The sequence below is a fragment of the Oncorhynchus gorbuscha genome, linkage group LG25 (assembly GCF_021184085.1).
Source record: "Oncorhynchus gorbuscha isolate QuinsamMale2020 ecotype Even-year linkage group LG25, OgorEven_v1.0, whole genome shotgun sequence".
Lineage (NCBI taxonomy): Eukaryota > Metazoa > Chordata > Actinopteri > Salmoniformes > Salmonidae > Oncorhynchus > Oncorhynchus gorbuscha.
Window position 1 is genome coordinate 19,671,229 of NC_060197.1, and position 14,232 is coordinate 19,685,460.

A 14,232-nucleotide genomic window follows, 5' to 3' on the forward strand; every position below is an offset into this window, starting at 1 on the left:
TCAAGCATTGTTGACCGCATACCTCCTGGCCTTCTCACTTCGGGGCCCAGCTGGGGTCTTTCCTCTTCATCCAGAGCCACTGACTGCTGCCTTCTGCCGCCTCCGATATAGCTTTGATTGCCGAACACTGGCTCTGGCCCTTAATTCCCAGGTCTCTATAAGCAGTCTGGTTGTAGATGTTGCCACAAAGCTCTGCAGCCCACCTCCACTGGTCGGCCTTCTGTGTTCCAGCCATGATGCCGTGCTTCGGCAGCTAGATCGGCATAGCTCAGATATTTTCGCTCATATGCCTCATATGCCTCATCTACTGAGTCCTCACAGGGTACTGTGAGCTCAATGATGAAGACCTTCTTGAGCGAACGGGACCAGAGCACCATGCATGGCGCTTGTAACGCCAGGGTAGTGGGTTCGATCCCCGGGACCACCCATACGTAGAATGTATGCACACATGACTGTAAGTCGCTTTGGATAAAAGCGTCTGCTAAATGGCATATATTATGTCAGGTCTTGGGGTGGTGGTTGCGGAGGAAGGAAACACAAGTTGCCGGCCAATTTCAGCTAGCATTTTCCAGTCGCGGGCCAAGCGCAGCTGGTCTCGCTCTAATGGTGTAGAGCCGCTCTTCGGTGGTTTAGCCCCTTCGCGGACAAAGGTCGTCCGTAAGGGGTGTGATGCTGCTGGGCGTGGTAGGGAGTTGGTGGCAGCTCGCTTGTCCAGGGTGGACGCAAGGTTTTTAAGGACTTGGTTGTGAGGCCAAGTGTAGCTTCCTTGGGTGAGGCTCGTTTTACACCCGGTGAGAATGTGCCTGAGATTGGCTGGCATGGAACAGAGGGCAAAGTCCGGATCTTCACCATACCATTGGTGAAGATTAACTGGTGTTGGAAGGACGTCATATGTTGCTCTGATAGAAAAGCTCAACCGCCTCGCGTCCATGGCCCACAGATCCTTCCAGCTGATCTTCCTCTTCTCCACACTGTCCCATCGAGTCCACTGTCCCTGTTTGGCAAGAGAGACTGCCTTGGCCCACCTTGCAGCCTCCTCCTGATGGCGTACTTCCTGCACTATCATCTTCTGCCGCTCTGGTGCCAGTGGCCTTACTCCAAGTAGCATGGCTAGTTAGCACAAGGCCTCCTCTCCCTTGCTGAACATGACCCACAATGTCACCATGTCTGAGGGCTGCTGTTGCCTCCTGGACTGTTTTTCCTGGCCTCCATTTGCGCCCAGTTGCTCAAAACTGGGTCTCGAGATTCATTCAGTGTCATCTGGAGCCTGGTTTTTGCACACTTGAATTCCTCTGTTAGACTGGTGAGGGGCAGCTTGAGGACACCATCTCCAGGACGCCTATGGTGGTAAGGCATCGTGGAACTCCGAGCCACTTCTTTAAGTAGCCTGTGACTCCTCTTTCCATCTTCTCCACTGTTGAGATTGGAACCTCATACACTGCTAGGGGCCACAACACCCGGGGTCGGAGACCAAACTGCAGACACCAGGCCTTTAACTTTCCAGGTAGCTGGGTGTTGTCGATGGACTGTAGGCTACTACTGATGTCTTTGCGCAGCTGTTGCACCTGGTCTTTGTCCTTCAGGCTTGCATCATACCACCTTCCAAGGCTTTTTACTGGCTGCTCAGACACTGTTGGGATTTGGTCATCTCCGATGAAGAATTTCAGGTCAGACAGTACTCCCTTCACAATCGAGAGTCTGCGTGACTTGGATGGTTTAATTTTAATACGAGCCCAGCTGATATTCTCCTTGAGTTTTCTGAGCAGTCTCCTGGTGCATGGGACAGTGGTGGTCAATGTTGTAATGACCAGAGTCGACTCGCTTTCCACCAGCAAACCATTTTGAGGATCCGATGATAACCTCCATTGCCATTATGAATGCCAACGGAGAAATGGTACATCCCACCATTATACCTACATTCAGGCACAGCCATGAGGTGGCGAAGCAGAACTGCAGATCCTGAAAGTACGACTTCACCAGGGTTGTGATGGTGTCTGTTATGTGGAAAAATCTGAAGGCAGACCACAGGAGTTCATGGGACACAGAGCCAAATGAATTGGCGAGGTCGAGGAAGACTACATGGAGGTCCCTTTTCTCCACTTTGGCCATTTGGATCTGGTGCCAGATCATGCTGGACTGTTCCAAACAGCCAGAGAACCCTGATATTTCTGCCTTCTGTACAGATTTTTCGACGTACGCATTCCTTTGCAGGTACTCGGCCATCCTCTGGGCAATGACACTAAAGAAGATTTTACCCTCGACATTCAGCAAGGAGATTGGGCGGAATTGGCTGATGTTCACTGCATCCTTCTCCTTAGGGATCAGGACTCCGCCTGCAATACGCCACACTTTGGGTATTATCTTCTTTTGCCAAGCTGTTCTCATAAACCTCCATAGGAACCTCAGGACATCTGGTGCATTCTTATACACTTTGTACGGGACTCCATTTGGCCCCAGGGCTGATGCTGTTCTTGCCCGTCAAACTGTGTTTTCCACCTCTTTCCATGTCAGAGGGCTGGTCTCAATATGATGTTCCGGGGGTTCAATGGGTGGGATATCTGATGGGATGGCCAGATGTTCATGTCGATTTGAGTCAAAGTTTGTTGTTCTCAGGTGCTCCTCTAGGTCTTTCTTTGTTGTTTTTATAGCTCCACTTTTTTCCATCGTGAAGAGACTTTTAAGGAACTTGAAGGGATCTTTATAGAATCGAGTTCTAGTTTGTTCTTTCTTCCTTCTGCGTTTCCGTAGGTTCTCTGCTCTACGGAGGGATGCCAACCGGGTTTTGATGTCAGCCTGAAGTGCCTCTATGCCCTCCTTTTCCACTTCCGAGGCCTTCTTCCACTGTTTCTTAAGCTGTCTCCTTTCTTGAACGAGGCGCTTGATTTCTTGTTGCCTCCTGGAAACTGGTGGGGTTCCAAAACCTTTCTCCCGCCTTTTGCCTCTTACACTTCAAAGCTTTCTGCCCCGTACTCATAGGTGATGTCCCCCATCCTCTCCAACTTCTTCTCCACTGTGCCTCAAAGTTTCTCGAGGATCAAGGTAAGGTCAGTATTCACTGTTTCCCACAACTTCTTGTCACTGGCGCCAGGCCACTTCACGGTCTGTGCCATGGTAGTCTCCTCTCGACTGCAGGTCTGGGAGGCTGGGTGAGTTCCACTCCTGTTGTTGGTTCCACCTCAGTTGTTACTTCGGTGCTTGAGTTTACGTCCTCCATGACAGTGGTACTGCTGCACTGCAAACTATGGTTTGCGTCCAGTTGCTGTGCTTCATTCGACTGATTTGATCGCTTTTGCAGAAAGTAATCAATGCGAGGCCTCTGTCTCTCTTTACCCAAACACCCCTTCTTCCCCTGGTGGATCCTCAACCCATGGTGTGATGTAACTTTCCTCCAACCACAGACACATACCTGCATCTGTTTGTGGCCCGCTGTTGCAGCGGAACTTGTGACAGTTGCTATGCTGTTCTCTTGTGCTGTGCTCTCATTACTCGTAGTCGTTTCCGGTCCAGTCGTTACCATGTTGTCAGCCGATGAGTCATCTTCCGCCCCCGCTCTCGCAGACTCTAGGGGTATTCTCGTATGTTGACATTCTGTAGCTATTGACTTTCTGTAGACATTGTGGAGCCAAGAGATAATTGGTTCCCCCACAGTCATCCCTTCACATGGTTTAAAATATATGTTTACACATGACACATTCACAGATAAGACTAACCAGACCTCTCCCCTCTCTGGGCCCAAGTAACTTTCCCACATAAGCATGCTATAAAATTAATAAAACATCTTATTTATAAATGTTACCTAAAGAATTCTGATTCTGCCACAACAGGCCTGAATGGTGGAGTGCTGCAGAGATGGATGTCCTTCTGGAATGTTCTCCTATCTCCATCAAGGAACTCTAGAGCTCTGTTAGTGACCATTGGGTTCTTGGTCACCTCCGTGACCAAGGCCCTTCTCCCCCGATTGCTCAGTTTGGACCAGAGCGGCCAGCTCTTGGAAAAGTCTTGGTGGTTCCAAAGGTCTTCCATTTAAGAATGATGGAGACCACTGTCGTCTTGGGGGCCTTCAATGCTGCAGAAATGTTTTGATGTAATAAAGTTCTATTACGAATTGGCCTTCCACAAGCATTGTGAAAGCCCTACTCCTCCAGACACCACACCAGGAGAGACAAACCCCTATTGCATAAGCAGAATCAGAGAAAAGTGTAACCCTTTCCCTTCTCCCATTTTACAGGCAGTGGTTAGTTCCAAATCTTCATTCAGTCGAGCTGAGAAAGTCTCTGGTAATGGTTGATGTATTGTGAGTGGTTCTATCAATTGTCACAATTACCAAACCCTGCATGTTTCTTCCCTGTAGTTTGATCTATATATGCAGAACTGTCAACAAAAGGCTCCAATTCAGCATCAGTCAGGGCAGTGTCAGAGAGGTCAGGCCTAGCCTTAGAGTCTGTTTTTCACATTCATGTGGTATACCCACTGCCCGTTCTGCCAGGAGGGAAGCAGGATTAACAGTGGAACACCTCTCAATAGCATTATTGGGTTGTGTCAGTAGGGTCTCATAGCCACAAAGCCTTGCAGCAGTAAGGCAGGAATTACACACTGTGAGACACATAACAGAGGGTGGCTTTATGCATTAACACGAGAGTAGAAATCTTTTCAAATCGCATATGCTTTTGCAGCAAGACTTCTATTACATGGATGCATAACCTACATTATCCAATCTGGTAGAGTAGTAAGCACAGGGTTTATACTGTCCACTTGATTTCTGTGTAACAACAACTGAGGCAAACTCCACTTTTTCAGCTACAAATATGATTTTTTTTGTTATAGTCAGGCAACCCAAGGGCTGGAGCACTTTCTTCAAATCTTCAAATGCCTTTATTTGATCCGTGTTCCAGGTCAGGAATTCAGACGGCCGTCCACTGCACATCTCTCTCAGTGGTCTTGCAATCAATGAGTAGCCGCAGATCCAGTTTCTACAATAACCACAGCATCCCAGGAATGACATCAATCCTTTGATGTTTTTAGGCCTTGGGATGGTGAGTAGTGTTTCAATCCTTTCTTTAGATAGACCCTTCTGGTGTTGAGAGATCTGAAGTACAATGAACAGGACAGTTTCTTTCCATAGTCTTTTGAGACCTTGTGGCCCTTCAGAGCAAGAACATACCATATCAGTCTGACAGGTTTCCAACGAGGGGGAGCATACCAGCAGATCATCCACATACTATACCAGAGTGCTGCTTCCAGGAAAAGCCAGATCCTTAGGTCTTCCACAAAATCCCTGGGGGAGAAGATTGTAAGAAAATTGTCTCCCCATATAGGAAAAGTAGAATAAGTTCTTACAGTCATCATGGAGGGGCACTGGGAAAAATGCTCCACAGAGATGCACAACAGAGAACACAGTCGCTTCAGGTGGAACGTTAGAGAGAATCCCTGAGGGGTCTGGCCACAAGCGGGTGTTCAGACTCCACTACCTGGTTGAGTTGTCCGAAGTCTTGCACCATATGGTACTTCCTAGAATGTTTCTTCACTGGTAAGATTGGTGTGTTAAATGGACTGAAAGTAGGGAAAATTACAGTTCTATACTCCAATTCAGAGATTATTTCTCCATTTCCTTCTTCTCCCTCAGGTGACATTGGATACTGTTTCTGTCTTGGACCGTCACAGCCAGGTTTAAGTTTCACCTTTACCAGGCTTGCTGATTTGATCAGACCAAATTGTCCAGACCCCCAGCATTGCATAGGTGGCATTCTGAATGATGGTGGGCCCAATAGTTGTGGGTTCCAATAGATCTGAGAGGGAAATTGTACAAAAGGCACTATGGGCTGTGGTTGCGGCACATGTCCACTTGGGGGCGCTGTAGGCGCAGGAGTGTTCATCATCACCATGTCAGGCTCACCTCCTTTATTACTCTTCTCCAATTGGGCCTTTTTTACTGCACCGTCAAGCCCCTGTTTTCTTGATTTCTCTGCTTTTTTATCACGAAGCCATTTCTGGAAGTGGTGTCTCATATAATCCTTGTTCCCCACCCGCCTTTCTATCCCAGCCATCGACATCTCTCAGTTGTGTCTCTATTTTGTCTGGGAGGTTGCGGCAGGCTCTGTCATTAAACATGTCCTTCTGTAGCTCAGTTGGTAGAGCATGGCGCTTGTAACGCCAGGGTAGTGGGTTCGATCCCCGGGACCACCCATACGTAGAATGTATGCACACATGACTGTAAGTCGCTTTGGATAAAAGCGTCTGCTAAATGGCATATATTATTATTATTATTATTATTATTATTATGTTCTTAGTGGTTTCAGAATGGTCATGGCGCTCTCTTAATTCCTCAATCAATTTCTGTTTCAGGTTATCTATTCAATCTCCAAAATCTACTCATGTTTCGCATGGTAGGGAACATATCTCTCAAGCAGTCCCATAAGTGTTGTCTGCACTGGTTTACCTCCAGCTCAGTGGGTTGAGCCATTAACCCACAATGTATCATTACATTAGTGAACTGTCCATGTGTGAGTGCACGGGATAAAATTGACTTCATATATCCAAGGCTTAGGGTCTGGTGGCCGTACCTTGTTTCAAATTCTCTTATCCAGACTTCGGCTCCTTTTGACATTATTGGGAGGGATTAAGCAGCAATTGCAATATCTTCAAAACTCCAGGGCTTGTATTCAGCATACATTTGCCCACCCGGGCCTTGTTTGTACACTAGAGGGAACACGCACTTTGGGTCATCATCCAAACTTCTTGCTTTAGTCCAGGTCTGAGAGGACTAAAGCAAAACCAATGCCTTCCCTCAGTAAGGACACCATGTGCATATAACACTTTCAATCACTTGTCACCCAGTACCTCAGTACTGACTTGGTTCAGTACTTTTTTCCATAATTGAGCTTTGCAAGCATACAATGGTCATCACATATATACAGTAATCATTGCATTGCTGTAGCCCCACCCGACCCCCAGGGTAACCCCCAACACAACCTATTTTTAAAAGAGCACAGCATGCAAAAAACTGTAATTAGTCTAAAAAAATAAATAAACCTAGAGTAGTTACTAGTTTATGCCGCGACCCTTTGTGGTAGAGATGGAGGCATTCTGTCATTGCACCACACTATCACATGGGGGAGTTCGAACGCTGATGTATTGGTAGTCTAAACTGTGGCAATTAATGGAGACGTTTTTAGTCAGAGTTTCTCCTCTGGCACTGTAGTCCTGCATCAGGCAACAACAACAAAAACTGTTGGTGGTCCTGGAGTTAAGAGAGAACTTGGGTAAATACAATGGGGGAATTTCACTTGACATGTGGACTGACAATTTTTTTTTTTTAAATAGGCACGGTGGGCTTTTGGTTTCTCTCCCTCTAAAAACAGAAATAAATATTTCTAAATAACAAACTGGCTTTATTTACAAATTAGTAAGAATGCCTCAACCCCACATTCAAGAATGGCCTTTTCCCCTTTATTCAGATTACAATTGCTCACTTTCAGTTATTTGAAACGACAATCTCCAAAATATTGTTAGTATTATTATTATTAACCCTGCATTATAATTAGATAAAAGCCCCTTAGATATTCTCACAGATCAGATTTTCCCTAAAAAAATTCCCCTTAATTTAGAATCCTCCAATCCTATAAATGTAATTATTGGTGGAGAGTCACATCACTGGAGGAGAGTCAGGCGGCATTGGCGGAGTTTAAGAGGGCGAGGGACGAGATGGAGTCACAATCCATGGCAGGCAAACATGCAGATGATTATTTCAACTACATTTTAGATGCAACAAGTTCGATCGGTTTTAAATCAGGAGACCTACAGTGCCATGAAAAAGTATTCATCCCCCGTCGCATTATTCTTATTTTGTTGCATTACAACCTGTAATTTAAATAGATTTTCATTTAGTTTTCATGTAAGGGACATACACAAAATAGTTAAAATTGGTGTAGTTATATATATATATAAAAAAACTTGTTTTAAACAATTATAAAAAGTATATTAAAAAATGAAAAAGTGGTGAGTGCATACATACAGTTGAAGTCAGAAGTTTACATACACCTTAGCCAAATACATTTAAACTCAGTTTTTCACAATTCTTGACATTTAATCCTTGTAAAATTTCCCTGTCTTAGGTCAGTTAGGATCACCACTTTATTTTAAGAATGTGAAATGTCAGAATAATAGTAGAGAGGATTTATTTTAGCTTTTATTTCTTTCATCACATTCCCAGAAGTCAGAAGTTTACATACAATCAATTAGTCTTTGGTAGCATTGCCTTTTAATTATTTAACTTGGGTCAAAAGTTTCAGGTAGCCTTCCACACGCTTCTTACAATAAGTTGGGTGAATTTTGGCCCATTCCTCCTGACAGAGCTGGTGTAAATGAGTCAGGTTTGTAGGCCTCCTTGCTCGGGGCTTTGTGATGGCCACTCCAATAACTTGACTTTGTTGTTCTTAAGTCATTGTGCCGCAACTTTGGAAGTATGCTTGGGATCACTGTTCATTTGGAAGACCCATTTGCGACCATGCTTAAACTTCCTGACTGATATCTTGAGATGTTGCTTCAATATATCCACGTAATTTTCCCCCCTCATGATGCCATCTATTTTGTGAAGTGCACTAGTCCCTCCTGCAGCAAAGCACCCCCACAACATGATGCTGCCACCCTCGTGCTTCACGGTTGGGATGGTGTTCTTTGGCTTGCAAGCCTCCCCCTTTTTCCTCAAAACATAAAGATGGTCCTTATGGCCAAACAGCTCTATTTTTGTTTCATCAGACCAGAGGATCATAACATAATGTATTAAGGCACCTGGCAACCTTGGTTACACTGCACCCGGCCCGCCACAGGAGTTGCTTGTTTAACTCTTCAAGGTTCACCTTCCAGCAGGACATTGACCCTGAGCATACTGCTAAAGCAACACCCGAGTGGTTTAAGGGGAAACATTTAAATGTCTTGGAATGGCCTAGTCAAAGCCCAGATCTCAATCCAATTGAGAATCTGTGGTATGATTTCAAATCGAATCAAATTTTATTTGTCACATACACATGGTTAGCAGATGTTAGTGCGAGTGTAGCGAAATGCTTGTGCTTCTAGTTCCGACAATGCAGTAATAACCAACAAGTAATCTAGCTAACAATTCCAAAACTACTACCTTATAGACACAAGTGTAAGGGGATAAAGAATATGTACATAAAGATATATGAATGAGTGATGGTACAGAGCGGCATAGGCAAGATACAGTAGATGGTATTGAGTGCAGTATATACATATGAGATGAGTATGTAAATAAAGTGGCATAGTTAAAGTGGCTAGTGATATATGTATTACATACGGATGCAGTAGATGATATAGAGTACAGTATATACGTATACATATGAGATGAATAATGTATGGTATGTAAACATTATATTAGGTAGCATTGTTTAAAGTGGCTAGTGATATATTTTACATCATTTCCCATCAATTCCCATTATTAAAGTGGCTGGAGTTGAGTCAGTGTGTTGGCAGCAGCCACTCAATGTTAGTGGTGGCTGTTTAACAGTCTGATGGCCTTGAGATAGAAGCTGTTTTTCAGTCTCTCGGTCCCAGCTTTGATGCACCTGTACTGACCTCGCCTTCTGGATGATAGCGGGGTGAACAGGCAGTGGCTCGGGTGGTTGTTGTCCTTGATGATCTTTATGGCCTTCCTGTGACATTGGGTGGTGTAGGTGTCCTGGAGGGCAGGTAGTTTGCCCCCGGTGATGCGTTGTGCAGACCTCACTACCCTCTGGAGAGCCTTACGGTTGTGGGCGGAGCAGCTGCCGTACCAGGCGGTGATACAGCCCGACAGGATGCTCTCGATTGTGCATCTGTAGAAGTTTGAGTGCTTTTGGTGACAAGCCAAATTTCTTCAGCCTCCTAAGGTTGAAGAGGCGCTGCTGCGCCTTCTTCACGATGCTGTCTGTGTGGTGGACCAATTCAGTTTGTCTGTGATGTGTATGCCGAGGAACTTAAAACTTACTACCCTCTCCACTACTGTTCAATCGATGTGGATAGGGGGGTGTTCCCTCTGCTGTTTCCTGAAGTCCACAATCATCTCCTTAGTTTTGTTGACGTTGAGTGTGAGGTTATTTTCCTGACACCACACTCCGAGGGCCCTCATCTCCTCCCTGTAGGCAGTCTCGTCGTTGTTGGTAATCAAGCCTACCACTGTTGTGTCGTCCACAAACTTGATGATTGAGTTGGAGGCGTGCGTGGCCACGCAGCCGTGGGTGAACAGGGAGTATAGGAGAGGGCTCAGAACGCACCCTTGTGGGGCCCCAGTGTTGAGGATCAGCGGGGTGGAGATGTTGTTGCCTACCCTCACCACCTGGGGGCGGCCCATCAGGAAGTCCAGTACCCAGTTGCACGGGGCGGGGTCGAGACCCAGGGTCTCGATCTTGATGACGAGCTTGGAGGGCACTATGGTGTTAAATGCCGAGCTGTAGTCGATGAACAGCATTCTCACATAGGTATTCCTCTTGTCCAGATGGGTTAGGGCAGTGTGCAGTGTGGTTGAGATTGCATCGTCTGTGGACCTATTTGGGCGGTAAGCAAATTGGAGTGGGTCTAGGGTGTCAGGTAGGGTGGAGGTGATATGGTCCTTGACTAGTCTCTCAAAGCACTTCATCATGATGACGGAAGTGAGTGCTACGGGGCGGTAGTCGTTTAGCTCAGTTACCTTAGCTTTCTTGGGAACAGGCACAATGGTGGCCCTCTTGAAGCATGTGGGAACAACAGACTGGGATAGGGATTGATTGAATATGTCCGTAAACACACCAGCAAGCTGGTCTGCGCATGCTCTGAGGGCGCGGCTGGGGATGCCGTCTGGGCCTGCAGCCTTGCGAGGGTTGACACGTTTAAACGTTTTCCTCACGTCGGCTGCAGTGAAGGAGAGTCCGCATGTTTTAGTTGCGGGCCATGTCAGTGGCACTGTATTGTCCTCAAAGCGGGCAAAAAAAGTGATTTAGTCTGCCTGGGAGCAAGACATCCTGGTCCGTGACGGGGCTGGTTTTCTTTTTGTAATCCGTGATTGACTGTAGACCCTGCCACATACCTCTTGTGTCTGAGCCGTTGAATTGAGATTCTACTTTATCTCTATACTGACGCTTAGCTTGTTTGATTGCCTTGCGGAGGGAATAGTTACACTGTTTGTATTCGGTCATGTTTCCAGTCACCTTGCCCTGATTAAAAGCAGTGGTTCGCGCTTTCAGTTTCACGCGAATGCTGCCATCAATCCACGGTTTCTGGTTTGGGAATATTTTAATCGTTGCTATGGGAACGACATCTTCAATGCACGTTCTAATGAACTCGCTCACCGAATCAGCGTATTCGTCAATGTTGTTGTCTGATGCAATACGGAACATATCTCAGTCCACGTGATGGAAGCAGTCTTGGAGTGTGCAATCAGATTGGTCGGACCAGCGTTGAACAGACCTCAGCACGGGAGCTTCTTGTTTTAGTTTCTGTCTGTAGGCAGGGATCAACAAAATGGAGTCGTGGTCAGCTTTTCCGAAAGGAGAGCGGGGCAGGGCCTTATATGCGTCGTGGAAGTTGGAATAGCAATGATCCAAGGTTTTTCCAGCCCTGGTTGCGCAATCGATATGCTGATAAAATTTAGGGAGTCTTGTTTTCAGATTAGCCTTGTTAAAATCCCCAGCTACAATGAATGCAGCCTCCGGATATATGGATTCCAGTTTGCAAAGAGTCAAATAAAGTTTGTTCAGAGCCATCAACGTGTCTGCTTGGGGGGGAATATATACGGTTGGGTGAAAGGCAGAACACAGGATCCGCTTCGCGAAAGTATTATTCTTGGTCGTACTGATGGGGAGTTGACGCTGCTCTTATATTCAGTAGTTCTTCTCGACTGTATGTAATGAGACCTAAGATGACCTGGGGTACCAATGTAAGAAATAACACATTAAAAAAACAAAAACTGCATAGTTTCCTAGGAACGCGAAGCGAGGTGGCCATCTCTGTCAGCACCGGAAGTATTGTCAAAGATTGCTGTATACCAGCGGAACCGATCCAACTTGAAGGAGCTGGAGAAGTTTTGCCTTAAAGAATGGGCAAAAATCCCAGTGGCTAGATTTGCCAAGCTTATAGAGACATACCCAAAGAGACTTGCAGCTGAAATTGCTGCAAAAAGGTGGCTCTACAAAGTATTGACCTTGGGGGGTGAATAGTTATGCACGCTCAAGTTCTGTTTTTCTTCTCTTATTTCTTGTTTGTTTCACAATAAAAAATATTTTGCATCTTTAAAGTGGTAGGCATGTTGTGTAAATTAAATGATACCAACCCCCCAAAAATCTATTTTCATTCCAGGTTGTAAGGCAACAAAATAGAATGCCAAGGGGGTGAATACCTTCGAAAGCCACTGTACATGTAGAGATTTAAAAAATATTTGTAGATTTACTGTAGGCCTACCATAGGCGACATGAGTCTCACTAGTGTTGAGTAATGTGCTGTTAAGTGTTGGTTTTATTTAACATTTATTTTACTACATAAAGGTCTACTAACTCTGCTTGTCCCAGTTTATACCCTCATTTGCAATGCAAACCATAACAACTTACAATGGGAATAAATGGATGAGGCAAGTGGGCATGCCCACATGTTCAAGCACTGTTACCAGACTGGTAATAAGAGTTGCCGATATAAGTTACTAATTTTTAATGGGGTAGAAACTTAATTTTAATTTATTAGGGATCCCAATTAGCTGCTGTTGAATTGAAAGTAAGGCCCTTAAATCACACAAACAAAAGATAAAACAGTAATCACATAACATTTTTACATCCCTACATATCTACAATAGAAAATGTATTATACCACCATACAACAATGACGTGCACCAAGAAACCTGAAAGAAAGCATAGTGAAACATTAAACAAAGTGAAACAGGTTCAGTCAGATGTAGCTGTGATGGGATCAGCACCTTTTGACAATTCTGCTGAGGTCAATGCTGACTGGTCATATTGGGTGTTGCCTCTTTCTCGCCCTTATTTGGTCAAACATATACTGAATATCGACTCCTGACAGTACAAACATTATTTACTTAACTATTTGGAGGTTTCTATGAAGCATCACAGTCAAAGGTCATTTGCGATTTGCGAAGTTACCAGTTAGGTGACACTGATTATCCTTGTACAAAATACATCATACACCTCTGCCAAGAGTTAATTGGGAATGAGGTTAAACCTGAGTGAGATCGCACATTGGATGTGAGTTGTTCATGCTTAAGTACTTGCGCTCAAAATACAGACCTTTTCGATGGGCATATCATCAAAGAGGCGGAGAACATCTTTGTGTGTTGTTTACATATTTACATTTACATTTAAGTCATTTAGCAGACGTATTTTCTTCTGTGATAAGAAAAGAAAGTGGTAAATGTAACTCCAACTGACGTTTTTTATTACTACACATTGCGTTTGTTCACAGAATTGACTGGCTGACAAAATTTTGGGTAGGGTAAACCGTTTCTATTAGTGACAACTTCTAAACAGATCTGTTGCTGGTCCTGTGCGCTGCTCTCAATTTGAGCGGTGAGAGGGAAAGAGCACTACTTTTTGGACATCCAGCCAAAGTTAATCTTCTCTATATACTTACTTCAACATTCACTGCTACCCTGTGATCCAAACATAATTCAGGCTGTTTCACTAGGATGAATTCAGTTTGAATTTAATACTACCACAAATTGTATCATCTTTGGTAATAATTTATAAAATAATCAAATAACCATCTGTTGCATTGATGTGAATGGTTGCATTATGGATGTTTTTAAACCTCTGAACAGAAAGATGCTGATACAAATTAAGATGCATTTTACCACAATGCTGGATGCTCATTTCTGCAAAAGAAAAACAATAACAAATGCACCTGGGGGCAGTCAGTGTCGCCGTTATGCCAATTGCAGATCTTAGCTTTAAATGATTGCTATTGATATCATTGCCAAAATATCAATTTTGGCCTATTTATGTGAGCTGTAGTTTGTCTGTCTTTCTATATGCCACTTAATCTGTACACTAGAGGGCACATCACGGAGCTGTGTGTTGAGTTATTTTGAGGGGACAGCTAATTTACACTGTTATACAAGCTGTACACTCACTACTTTACATTGTAGCAAAGTGTCATTTCTTCAGTGTTGTCACATGAAAAGATATACTCATATTTACAAAAATGTGAGGGGTGTACTCACTTGTGATATACTGTAAATAAAAGGAAAAATAAAAATTGGCTTCA